Source organism: Bombina bombina, chromosome 12 (genome assembly GCF_027579735.1).
Source record: "Bombina bombina isolate aBomBom1 chromosome 12, aBomBom1.pri, whole genome shotgun sequence".
NCBI lineage: Eukaryota > Metazoa > Chordata > Amphibia > Anura > Bombinatoridae > Bombina > Bombina bombina.
Window position 1 is genome coordinate 65,373,726 of NC_069510.1, and position 14,172 is coordinate 65,387,897.

Genomic DNA, 14,172 nt, shown 5'->3' on the forward strand with positions numbered 1-14,172 from the left:
AAAATTGCTCAAAATCACATGTTCTATCTGAATCATGAAAGAAAAAAATTGGGTTTAGTATCCCTTTAAAATTGTATTCTCTATCTGAATCATGAAATATACATTTTGGGTTTAATGTCCCTTTAAGGACAGTCATCACATAGGTCATTTATTTTATTTAAGCAATTCACTCTTTATATTGGGAAGTAATGATGCCTTTTATCAGCATCACCTTTTAATTAAATTATATTTTACAACACTAGAGGCAAATTGTCACATTACAGTGGGGTGTATGTAGCAAGTGCAGGATTTTAGCTTTGGTAGATTGTGATATAAAGATAAGCAGATTTTTATAAAGGAGAGGATTCATTCACCAATGTTGATTGGGTGGCAACAGTATGATTCATATGATTTTTATATTTTTAGATCAACATTTTTGTATTGTATTTGTATTTGTTTTTGTTTATATATATATATATATATATATATATATATATATATATATATATATATATATATATATATAAAATAAAATAATATATACATATATGTAAATTATATATATATAAATAATAATAATATATACATATATATAAATTATATATATATAAATAATATATATATAAATAATAATAATATATACATATATATAAATTATATATATATATATATATAAATAATAATATATATATATACATACAGTATATATAAATAATAATATATACATATATTTAAATTATATATATATATATATATAAATTATATATATAAATAATAATAATATATATAAATAATAATATATACATATATATAAATTATATATATATATTAATAATATATATATATATTTTTTTTTTTCTTTACTTTTTAGAATTGAATCAGTGAGCTCTGCAACACTGCAAGATCACTGCCTGCTTCTTTTAAGACAACAGAGTGCTGCAACCTTCGTGAGTATTTTGTACACATTGGGAAGGGAATTGTTTTTTACCACTTTTTATAGCAAGAAAAAGCATGTTAACCCTTTAGAAATAACTGCATGTATGAATACATTTGTCCTAAAATCTGGTTTGATGTTCATCTAAGTTACAGTAATCAACAAACACAATCTGTTTTATTTAATAACACCCATTATTGTACTGCTCTTGTACATATTGAATATAGCATTCAAATATTCACAGTATATTTTGGAAAAAGTATGTGAAACCCTCGGCTAATGACTTCAACAAAAGCTAGTTAGATTTGGAAATTGGCAAACGTGGTGTCCAATTAATAAAACTAGATTGGAGGTGTGGGTTAGAGCTACTTTGACCTATAAAAAGCCCTCAACCATTTTGAGTTTGCTATTCTCAAAATGCATCTGTTGATGTGAATTATGCTTTGCAAAAAAGAGCTCTTTGAAGACCTGGGATCAAGAATTGTTGCGTTGCTTAAAGCTGGAAAGGGTTACAAAGTTATCTTAAAGAGCTAAGATATTCATCTGTCGCCTGTTAGACAAATTGTCTAAATAGAGAGATGATTCAGTACTGTGGTTACTCTCCCTAGAAGTGGTCGTCCAGCCAAGATGACTCAAAGCGCACACCGCACAATTCTCAATGAGGTAAGAAATAACCTTAGAGTGACAGCTAAAAACTTGAATAAATCATTGAAACTGGTTAACATCTCTGTTTATGAGTCTACTATATGGAGAACATTGAACAGCCATGGTGTCTATATCAGGACACCAAGAAGAAAGCTGCTGTTTCCCCCCAAAAAACATTGCTGCACACCTGAAGTTTGCCAAAGACCACCTTGCCACTCTACACACTATTGGAAAAATGAGAAAAGAAAGATCTAATGGCACTAACTAAATTAATATTAGAACCTTAAATTCCCCCAATGATAGTTTGCAAATTATAGATAGAGGTGCTATGTATCAAAAGAGATTAGAAGGCTGGGTATGGTGGAGAATATCCATAATTAAGGATACATGAGTAGCACTCAAATTTCTTAAACCTTGAGTGCAACTCAACTATTGGGAAAATGTTTTGTGGACTGATGAAACTAAGGTTGAATTGTTTGGGAAGAACCCGCAGCACTATGTATGGTGTAAAATGGGCACTGCATACCAATTAGGGATGGGCGAATGTGCTGATGGGCAGAACGAATAGTCCTGTGGCCATTTATTTTGGAAATTGAATGTTGATAGAAATGAAAATACATTAAAATTTGGGAATCGAATGTTACTTTCCGTTTCAAATGTTGATAATGAAATCGAATATCCACATTCGAAATTTCGATTGTAACATTCGATACAACAAAACCTTTTCAGACGTTCAATAGTTCATGTGGTAAGGAATTTAGTAAATTGATAAATAATAGATACAAATATATTAATTCAAATGTTTCTATTTTGAATAATGCATAATTCCAATATTATATTTAAAGTAAGCATTAGAAATACTATTACATAAAATGAATGTTGTGCAAACATTCAACATTCGAAACGAATGAACAAATGTGTTAAAATTCGTTTCAATTTTTGTATGTTGCAAAACATTCGCCCATCCCTAATACCAATATGAAAATATCATCCAAACGGTTAAGAAAAGTGGATGGACAACCAAGATGTGGGGCTGTTTTGTTGCTTTAAGGCTTGGACCACTTGCCATAATCGAAGGGGAAATTAATTCCCAAGTTGATCAAGATATTCTACAGGATAATATCAGGGTGGCTGTGCACCATCTGAAGCTCAGTAAAAGTAGGGTGATGTAGCGGGACAATGAACCTAAACATGGATATAAATCCACTACAGAATGGCTTCAAAAAAATAAAATTAGCCTTTTGGAGAGGGTCAGTCAAAGCTCAGACCTATACCCCATAGAGATGCTTTGGAATGACCTTAAGAGAGTCTGTTCTGTAAGGAAGAGTTGTCCAAAATTCCTCCTGAACGTTGTGCAGGTCTAATCCGCAGCTACTGGAAATGCTTGGTTCGGTTGAGGTTATTGGTGCCAAAGAAGGATCAACTAGCTGCTATTAAACCCAAGTGTTCACTTACTTTTTTTTCCACAGCACTGTGAATGTTTAAAGGGATACTAAACCCACATTTTTTTTCTTTCATGATTCAGATAGAGCATAAATGTAGCCACCAATAAGCAAGCAACCAAGAGAACTAAGAAAAATGTATGAGCTGCTTAAAATTGCCAGCTCTATGTGAATCATGAAAGAAAGATTGTGGGTTTAGTATCCCTTTAATGGGATGTGTTTAATAAAGACCTGAAATATTATAATTGTTTGTGTGTTGTTAACTTAAAGGGACATTCTAGCTAAAATTGGAATCCACATGGATGTATTTGTTTTGAATAGAAGCATTTTTGTAATATACATGTGTTAATAAAAAATGCTTCTTATAAAAGCTATAACTGTTTCAAAGGTGTATTTAAGTATGCACCGTGCACCAGCATTTTAAACATCACTGGCTCTAAGAGACTAAGGTGCTTGTACCATCTGGTAATGACTCAATTTGTTAATTGCTGATGTGATAAGCCCCACTGGTGCTCTGAGCAGCTGTAGTATTTAAAATGCTGGTGCACTGAGAATATCTAGCTATGCTTCACATGCACGTGCAGAGAAAAATTTTAACACTAAAACAGTGATAAATTTTACTAGAAGCATTTTTGACAATACATGAATATTGTAAATATGTTTTTGTTCAAAGATGTAATTCTTCTATGTGCTTTTAAATTTTGTCCAGAATATCCCTTTAAGCACATTGTGTTTGTCTATTCTTGTGACTTTGATGAAGATGAGATTACATTTTATGATCAATTCATGCAGAAAACCAACTAATTCCAAAGGGTTCACCTATTTCTCTTGCCACTGTATAATAAATATTTTCTAGAAAGTTTCCTTGCGTTCTATTTAATTTTAAGAAAAAATAGAATTTGCTGCCACCATGTGGCCATTTATAAGATTTACAATGTGACCTTATATGAAAGCCAGGGATTGTTAAAGGGACAGTCTAGTCAAAATTAAACTTTCATAATTCAGATAGAGCATGCAATTTTAAACAACTTAACAAATTTACTTTTATCATCAAATTTGCTTTGTTCCCTTGGTGGTATTTTTGAAAAGCTAAACCTAGCTAGGCTCAAACTGATTTCTAAACAGTTGAAAACCGCCTCCTAGCTCAGAGCATTTTGAAAGTTTTTCACAGTTAGACTGTGCTAGTTCACGTGTCATATAGATAACATTGTGCTCACTCCCGTGAAGTTATTTAGGAGTCTTCACTGATTGACTACACTGCATGTCTGTCAAAGGCACTTAGATAAGGAGGCTGTCTGCAAAGGCTTAGATACAAGGTAATCACAGAGGTAAAAAGCATATTAATATAACTGTGTTGGTTATGCAAAAACAGGGAATGGGTAATAAAGGGATTATCTATCTTTTTAAATAAGAACATTTTTGGTGTAGACTGTCCCTTTAAGTAGGTTTGTTACGAAACATAAGTAAGGAATTTAGTTTACCAAAAGCTTCTCCTATTCTTTTTAAAGTGAAGGTCAATTTTGATGAATAAGTGCCCGGTTTTTAAGAATCCTATTAAAAGCAAGGGCACTTTAATTCATCAAAATTGACATTTCACTCATTTTCTTCAAAAACTTACCTTTTAATCCTGGCAGCTGCTCCAGCACGTCCTCTGCCCGTCGCAAGCCACCTTCGCGTGTCCAAAATGAAGAAGCTGGCTTCCTTCAATCACGGCGTTGCATCAGGCCAAGTTTCCCCCGGGGGGAAGCCGTGATTGGAGGAAGCCGGATTCGTCATTTCTGACGTCTGCAGAGGCTTCCGACAGCCGTGGGAATCGCTGCCAGAATGAAAAGGTAAGTTTTTGAAGAAAAAGAGGGAAATGTCAATTTTGATGAATTAAAGTGCCCTTGTTTTTAATAGGATTATTAAAAACCGGGCACTAATTCATCAAAATTGACCTTCACTTTAAATTGCTAATTAGATTTGGAAATTGGCAAACCTGGTGATTAATTAATGAAACAAGATTGGAGGTGTGGGTTAGAGCTACTTTGACATAAAAAGCACTCAAACATTTTGAGTTTGCTATTCACAATCACAAAATGCATCGGTTGATGTGAAGCGTGCCTCGCGAAATAGAGCGCTCAGAAGACCTGTGTTAGTGTTACAAAGTTATCTCAAAGAGCTTAGAAATTCATCTTTCCACTCTTAGACAAATTGTCTATAAATAGAGATGATTTAGTTTTGTGGCTGCTCGCCCTAGAAGTGGTCATCCAGCCAAGATGACTCAAACACACACCGCACAATTCTCAATGAGGTAAGAAAGAACCTTAGAGTGACAGCTAAAAACTTTAAGAAATCATTAGAACTTGTTAACATCTCTGATCATGAGTCTACTATGCAGAAAACATTGAATAGCCATGGTGTCTATGGTAGGACACCACAAAAAAACATTGATGCACCCCTGAAGTTTGCCAAAGTCCACCTTGACACTTCACAACACTATTTGGGAAATGTTTTGTGGACTGATGAAACTAAGGTTGAGTTGTTTGGGAAGAACCCGCAGCACTATGTATGGCGTAAAAATGGCACCGCATACCAATATGAAAACATCATCCCAACGATGGAGGGAGCATCATGATTTTGGGCTGCTTTGAGGCTTGGACCACTTGCTATCATCGAGAGAAAAACGAATTCCCAAGTATATCAAGATATCCTAAAGGATAATATCAGTGTGGTGTGTGCTAGCTGAAGCTCAGTAAAAGTTGGGTGATGTAGCAGGACAATGATCCTAAACATGGAAGTAAATCCACTACAGAATGGCTTCAAAAAACGAAAACTCAAATTTTGGAGAGGCCCAGACCTTAACCCCCATAGAGATGCTGCGGAATGTCCTCAAGAGAGTCAGTTCTGTAAGGAAGAGTTGTCCAAAATTCTTCCTGAACATTGTGCAGGTCTAATCTGCAGCTAACGGAAATGCTTGGTTGAGGTTATTGCTGCCAAAGGAGGACCAACTAGATATTAAACCCAAGTCCACTTTTTCCACAGCACTGTAAATGTTTAATGGGATGTGTTCAATAAAGACATAAAAGATTATAATTGTTTGTGTGTTGTTAGCTTAAAGGGACATGAAACCCAACATTTTTCTTTCATGATTTAGGTAGAACAGTTTACTTCTATTATACAATTTGCTTTGTTCTCTTGGTATCATTTGTTGAAGGAGCAGCAATGCACTACTGATTTCTAACTGAACATATGGGTGAGCCAATGACAATTGCTATATAAATATGCAGCCACCAATCAGAAGCTAGAACCTAGGTTCTTTGCTACTACTGAGCTTACCTAGATAAACCTTTCAGCAAAGGATAACGAGAATGAAGCAAATTAAACAATAGAAGTAAATTTGAAAGTTGTTTAAAATTGTATCCTCTGTCTAAATCATGAATGTCTAATTATGATTTTACTGTCCCTTTAAGCACATTATGGTTTATCTATTCTTGTGACTTTGATGAAGATGAGATTACATTTTATGACCAATGCATGCTGAAAACCAACTCATTCCAAAGGGTTCACATATTGCTCTTGCCAATGATAAATATTTTTCTTGCCCTGAGTAATACAGAGAATTCCTCTTTAGATAGTTTTGAGGATTACTTTAATAGCTGTTTTCATCTATAATTCAGTTCCCAAATTATTTTGTTGACACCTTTTTTACTGCAAAACATAAAGTGTTGCATGGACAAATATTTGTATTTTGTGTTTCTTTACTAAACAAATGCTGAATATTTATTAGTGTAAAAGTGCAGCGCACAAATATATGTGCAAAATATTCGCTCATTACACTCCAACATTGTAATCATTTTTTAGAATGTTTCTCTGCGTTCTATTTGTTTTTAAAACTATTTATAAGGTTTACAATGTGACCATATATGAAAGCCAGCGAATGTAAGTAGGTTTGTTATGAAACATAAGTAAGGAATTTAGTTTATTAAAGCTTCTCCTATTCTTCGTTTCAAATTTCCAAAGGAATAGTTAATTAGTTTTGTTTTTTTCTTCAAATGTGTTCTGCCAATCCATGGCTGTTACAGGAATAATGCACCGGAACGAGCATCTGGAAGAGATCTAATGCGCTTTTAAAAGAAAACGCAGACGTTTCTAGCAAGGTAAGCACCTTATATGACCCCAAAACAATCCTTATTTTAATCCACTTCAATGGTGCAGAGTGGGTATGTTCCTTTAAAGGGATATGTAACCCAAAAATGTTCTTTTGTGGGTCAAACAGAGCATACAATTTTTTTAAAAAGTTTCCAATTTACTTTTATTTGCTTCGTTCTCATGATATTCTTTATTGAAGAGATACCTAGGTAGAGCATCTGGAGCACTACATTACAGGAAATAGTGCTGCCCTCTAGTGGATAACATTCTTGTAAAACTGATGACTTATAGTGCTCCAGAAATGGGCCGACTCCTGAGCTTATGCCCCTGATTTTCAACAAAAGATACCAAGAGATCAAAGACAGCAACAAAACTGTCCCATTGCACATGAAATGATATGACCTAACATGCTCAGTGTCACATTTTTAAGACCATAAAGTTGTTTAAAATCTCATGCTCTTTCTGAATCACGAAATAACATTTTGGGTTTAATATCCCTTTAAAGAGACATAAAGAATTAATAATAAAATGCTATAATGAGCTTTTGTGTCTTATTAGTGCACTTTTGTTTACCCCCCGCAAAGCTATTAAGCACATAGTTAACTTTAGCGCTGCAATAGTGATACCCGCTGATCCTAAACTGATTATGGTGATTGGAGGACCCTTAGCAGCTCAACTTCAGACCAATAGATCATTGCTATTCTTGAGCTGACATCATCTATGCATTTACCCCTTTGCAGAGGTCAATAAACACATAGCAACGGGGGGGGGGGTAATCACATAGGGGGTTGATAACAATTTTGCTTTTGATGATGATGATTTATGATGATTTGATTATTAATGATTTATAAACCTCAGCCGATACAACAAAATGGGGATTTGGGGTATTTAGTAATTACACCACAGGTTGAAGGGCCTGTATGATATACAAGTCTAATAGGTGATGTGTGCAATTAACTGGTTGTGCTCAAAACCAAGAGAGATGTGTGTGTATCCCTTTTAGTGGCATCGCCGGGAGGGCACTAGTCCCCCAGCATAATGGATGTCACCTCTCTGTGCTCCCACTAATGGTGACTTCCCTCCACCAGTCTACCCAGGCACAGCCACAGCTTCAGACGGCACTGCACACGACACGCCCAATCCTCTCCATGACATGCCCAATCCTCTCCATGACATGCCCGGCCCCACCGGTAACTCACCCAATCCTCTCCATGACATGCCCCGCCCCACTGGTGAGATGCACATTGCTCTCCATGACATGCCTCACCCAATCCTCTCCATGACATGCCCAGCCCCACCGGCGACATGCCCAATCCTCTTCATGACATACCTTGCGCCCACCGGTCGACATGCCCAATACTCTCCATGATATGCCCCGCCCCACCGGTGACACGCCTAATCCTCTCCATGACATGCCCCCCAACCCTCTCCATGACATGCCTAGCCCCACCGTCGACATGCCCAATCCTCTCCATGACATGCCCAGCTCCACCGGCGACACGCCCAGTCCTCTCCATGACATGCCCAGCTCCACCAGTGACACACCCAATTTTCTCCATGACATGCCCCGCCCAATCCTCTCCATGACATGCCCAGCCCCACCGGCAACATGCCCAATCCTCTCCATGACATGCCCGGCCCCACCAGTAACTCACCTAATCCTCTCCATGACATGCCCAGCCCCACCGGCGACACACCCAATCCTCTCCATGACATGCCCAGCTCCACCGGTAACACACCCAATCCTATCCATGACACGCCCAGCCCCAACAGCAACATGCCCAATCCTCTCCATGACATGCCCAGCCCCTCCCGCAACATGCCTAATCCCTCTCCATGACATGCTCCGCCCCACCGGCGACACAGCCAATCCTCTCCATTTCATGCCCCTCCCAATCCTCTCCATGACATGCCCAACACAGCCTGTGACATGCCCAATTTTCTCCGTAACATGCCCAGCCCCATCTGAGACACACCCAATCTGCCCTCCTATTGAGGACCTGCTCACATATCACTGGTGGGCCTCCTGGAAGTGCCCCCAAGAAGAAATTTCTGGGGATGCCACTGGTCCCTTTAAGGCATTTGAACAGCTGCATTATTGGTATAATGGTCATGTGTGTTTGTTAGGGTTTCCACCTTTTCTGGAAAGAAATACCGGCCATGCTAATTAGCATACATTTGCATTAATAATTAAACAGCATAAATCAGGAACTAGAGCTCCTAGGATTATATGAAAAAACACGCCTAACGTGAGTATAATACTACTGCGCCTATTTAATCACTAAATGTAATCAAATTAAATGACAAACAAAAAAAAATATTTTTATAGGGATTTTTTATATAGTTGTGGCTCACGATTGTTTGAAACATTAACTATGCATTTTGGCATTCAATAAAATTAAATTATTTGAAACATTTATGCTGAAATCCCTGTCTTTTTATAAAAAGGATTATTATTTCTTGTAATCTGAATTTCTCTTGTTAAGTGTATCCAGTCCACGGATCATCCATTACTTATGGAATATATTCTCCTTCCCAACAGGAAGCTGCAAGAGTCCACCCACAGCAAAGCTGCTATATAGCTCCTCCCCTAACTGCCATATTCAGTCATTCTCTTGCAAGCCTCAACATAGATAGGAGGTCGTGAGAGTCTGTGGTGCTTTCTACTTAGTTTATTCTTCAATCAAAAGTTTGTTATTTTTAAATGGCACTGGAGTGTGCTGTTTATCTCAGGCAGTATTTGGAAGAAGAATCTGCCTGCGTTTTTCTATGATCTTAGCAGACGTAACTAAGATCCATTTGCTGTTCTCACACATTCTGAGGAGTGAGGTACTTCAGAGGGGGAATGGCGTGCAGGTTTTCCTGCAGATAAGGTATGTGCAGTAAAATATTTTTCTAGGAATGGAATTGACTAAGAAAATACTGCTGATACCGAAGTAATGTAAGTAAAGCCTTAAATGCAGCGATAGCGACTGGTATCAGGCTTATTAATAGAGATACATACTCTTATAAAAATGTGTTTTAAAACGTTTGCTGGCATGTTTAATCGTTTTTTAACATATGTTTGGTGATAAAACTTATTGGGGCCTAAGTTTTTTCCACATGGCTGGCTTAAATTTTGCATAGAAACAGTTAACTGAAGCTTCCCACTGTTGGCTGTGGCAGTTTGTTGTGTCTGTTTTTAAAAACGTCTATGTCGTTTTTTTTTTGTTTTTTTTATCTGTTTTTTGCATTAAGGGGTTAATCATCCATTTGCAAGTGGGTGCAATGCTCTGTTACCTTATTACATGTACTGTAAAAATTTCGTTTGTTTTACTGCCTTTTTTTCACTGTTTTTCAAATTTTGACAAAATTTGTTTCTCTTAAGGGCACAGTAACGTTTTATATATTTGCTTGTTAACTTGATTTAAAGTGTTTTCCAAGCTTACTAGTCTCATTATTAGTCTGTTCTAACATGTCTAACATAGAGGAAGCTCTGTGTTCATTATGTTTTAAAGCCATGGTGGAACCCCATCTTAGAATGTGTACCAGATGTACTGATTTCATGTTAAACAATAAAGATCATTTTTTGTCTTTAAAAACATTATCACCAAAGGATTCTGTCGTGGGGGTAGTTATGCCGACTAACTCTCCCCACGTGTCAGACCTTTTGACTCCCGCTTTAGGGACTCACGCTCAAATGGCGCCAAGTACATCAAGGGCACCCATAGCGTTTCTTTTACCAGGGGATTCTGTCGAGCGGAAAGTTATGCCGACTAACTCTCCCCACGTGTCAGACCCTTCGACTCCCGCTTCAGGGACTCACGCTCAAATGGCGCCAAGTACATCAAGGGCGCCCATAGCGTTTATTTTACAAGACATGGCAAAGGTGGTGAATAATATTAGTCAGACTACCTGAAATTAAAGGAAAGCAGTTAGCTCTGGGGGTAGATACAGAGCATACAGACGCTTTAAGAACCATGTATGATACTACCTCACAATATACTTAGTCTGTGGGTGATTTTTTTTGACTCAGGGAAGATGATTTAACCTGATTCTGATATTTCTACATTTAAAATTTATGCTTGAGAACCTCTACTTGTTGCTCAGGGAGGCTTTGGCTGCTCTGAATGAATGTGTACAATCGCAGGGCCAGAGAAATTGTGTATACTGGATAAATAATATGCAGTGCCGGTGTGTACTGATGTTTTTCCAATACCTAAAGAGGTTTACTAAATTTTTTTTTTTTTTTTTTAATAAGGAATGGGATAGAGCAGGTGTGCCATTCTCTTCCCCTCCTATTTTTTAGAAGAATGTTTTCTAATAGTTACCACCACACGGGACTTCTGGCAGACAGTTCCTAAGGTGGAGAGAAGAGTTTCTACTCTAGCTAAGCGTACCACTACCTCTGACGAGGACAGTTGTGCTTTTTAGATCCAATGGATAAAAAATGTTTATTCAACAGGGTTTTATCCTGCAGCCCCTTGCATACATTGCTTCTGTCACTGCTGCTGCGGCGTTCTGGGTTGAGTCTCTTGATGAGGCTTTACAGTTAAGTGACTCCATTGGATGAATATATTTGACAAGCTTATGCTAGCCAATTCCTTTGTTTTCTGATGCCTTGTTCATTTGACTAGACTAACGGCTAAGAATTCTGTTTTTTACTATACTGGCGCGCAGAGCGCTATGGCTTATATCATGGTCAGCTGTCGTGACTTTAATAAATAAGCTACTTAACTTCCCTTCAAGGGGCAGACCCTATTCGGGCCTGGTTTGAAGGAGATTATTGCTTATATCACTGGAGGAAAAGGTCATGCCCTTCCTCAGGATAGGTCCAAATCAAGGGCCAAAAAAAAAAAAAAAAAAAAAAAAAGGTCTAATTTTCGTGCCTTTTAAAAACTTCAGGGCAGGTGTGGCATCCTCTTCCTCTAAGGCAAAACAAGAGGGAATTTTTGCTCAGTCCAAGGCGGTCTGGAGACAATCGGACCTGGAACAAAGATAAGCAGGCCAAGGAGCCTGCTGCTGCCTCTAAGGCAGCATGAAGGAACGGACCCCTATCCGGTAACGGATCCTATAGGGGGCAGACTTTCATTCTTCGCCCAGGCGTGGGCAAGAGATGCCCAGGATCCCTAGGCATTGGAATTTATATCCCAGAGATATCTTCTGGATTTCAAAGATTCCCCCCCAAAAAAAGGGGAGATTTCGTCTTTCACAATTATCTGCAAACCAGATAAAGAAGGAGGCATTCTTACATTGTGTACGAGATCCATCCAGTTCCAAGAGAGGAACAGGGACAGAGTTTTTACTCAAATCTGTTTGTGGTTCCCAAGGAGAGGGAACCTTCAGACCTATTTTGGATCTAAAGATCTTAAACAAATTCCTCAGAATTCCGTCATTTAAGATGGAAACTATTCGTACCATCTTAACTATGATCCAGGAGAGTCAATAGAGGACTACAATGGATTTGAAGGATGCTTATCTTCACATTGTGATGCATAAAGATCACCATCGTTTTTCAGGTTTGCCTTTCTAGACAGGCATTACCAGTTTGTAGCTCTTTCCTTTGGGATATCTACAGCCCCAAGAATCTTTATGGAGGTTCTGGGGTCGCTTTGGCGGTCCTTAGACCGCGGGGCATAGAAGTGGCCCCTTATTTAGACGACATCCTGATACAGGCGTCAAACATCCAAATTGCCCAGTCTCATACGGACGTAGTACTGGCATTTCTGAGATCACATGGGTGGAAAGTGAACAAGGAAAGAGTTCTCTATCCCCAATCTCAAGGGTTTCCCTCCTAAGGACTCTGATAGATTCTGTAGAAATGAAAATTTACCTGACGGAGTCCAGGTTGTCAAAGTTTCTAAATTTCTGCCGTGTTTTTTCATCCCATCCGCGCCCTTCTGTGGCTCAGTACATGAATGAAATCGGCTTAATGGTAGCGGCAAGGGACATAGTACCGTTTGCACGTCTACATTTCAGACCGCTGCAACTATGCATGCTCAGTCAGAGAAACGGGGATTACACAGATTTGTCCCCCTGTTAAACCTGGACCAAGAGACCAGAGATTCTCTTCTCTGGTGACTATGTCGGGTCCATCTGTCCTTCCGCAGGTCAGATGGGACAATTGTTACAATAGATGCCAGCCTTTTAGGTTGGGATGCAGTCTGGAACTCCCTGAAGGCTCAGGGATAGTGGACTTAGGAGGAGACCCTCCTTCTAATAAATATTCTGGAACTGGGAGTGATATTCCATGCTCTTCAGACTTGGCCTCAGTTAGCAACTCTGAGGTACATCATACTCAGTCGGACAATATACACGACTGTGGCTTACATCAGCCATCAAGGGGGAACAGAAGTTCCCTAGCGATGTTAGAAGTCTTACAATAATTCACTGGACAGAGACTCACTCTTGTCTATCAGCTATCCATATCCCAGGTGTTGAGAACTGGGAGGTGGATTTTCTAAGTCGTCAGACTTTTCTTCCGGGGGAGTGGGATTTCCTCCGGAGGTCAAGACCAAGCAGGAGAGGGCTTTGGTGTTTTTGACAGCGCCTGCGTAGCCACGCAGGACCTGGTATGCAGATCTGGTGGACATGTCATCCTTTCCATCACGGTCTCTGCTTCTGAGACAGGTCCCTCTACCTCAGGGTCCTTTCAACCATCTAAATAGAATCAATCTGAGATGGACTGCCTGGAGACTGAACGCTTGATGTTATCAAAGCATGGCTTCTCCGAGTCAGTCATTGATACCTTAATACAGACATGAAAGCCTGTCTCTAGGAAAATTGAACATAGATATGGTGTAAATATCTGATTGTTATGAATCCAAGGGTTACTCATGGAGTAAAGTCTGGATTCCCAGGATATTATCTTTTCTCCAAGATGTTTTTGAGAAAAGGGTTGTCAGCTAATTCCTTAAAAGGGGACAGATTTTTACTCTGTCTATTTTTTTGCACAAGCGTCTGGCAGGTATTCTAGACGTTCAGGCATTTCGTCAGGCTTTGGTTAGATCCAAGCCTGTGTTTAAAACTGTTGCTCCGCCATGGAGCTTAAACCTGATTCTT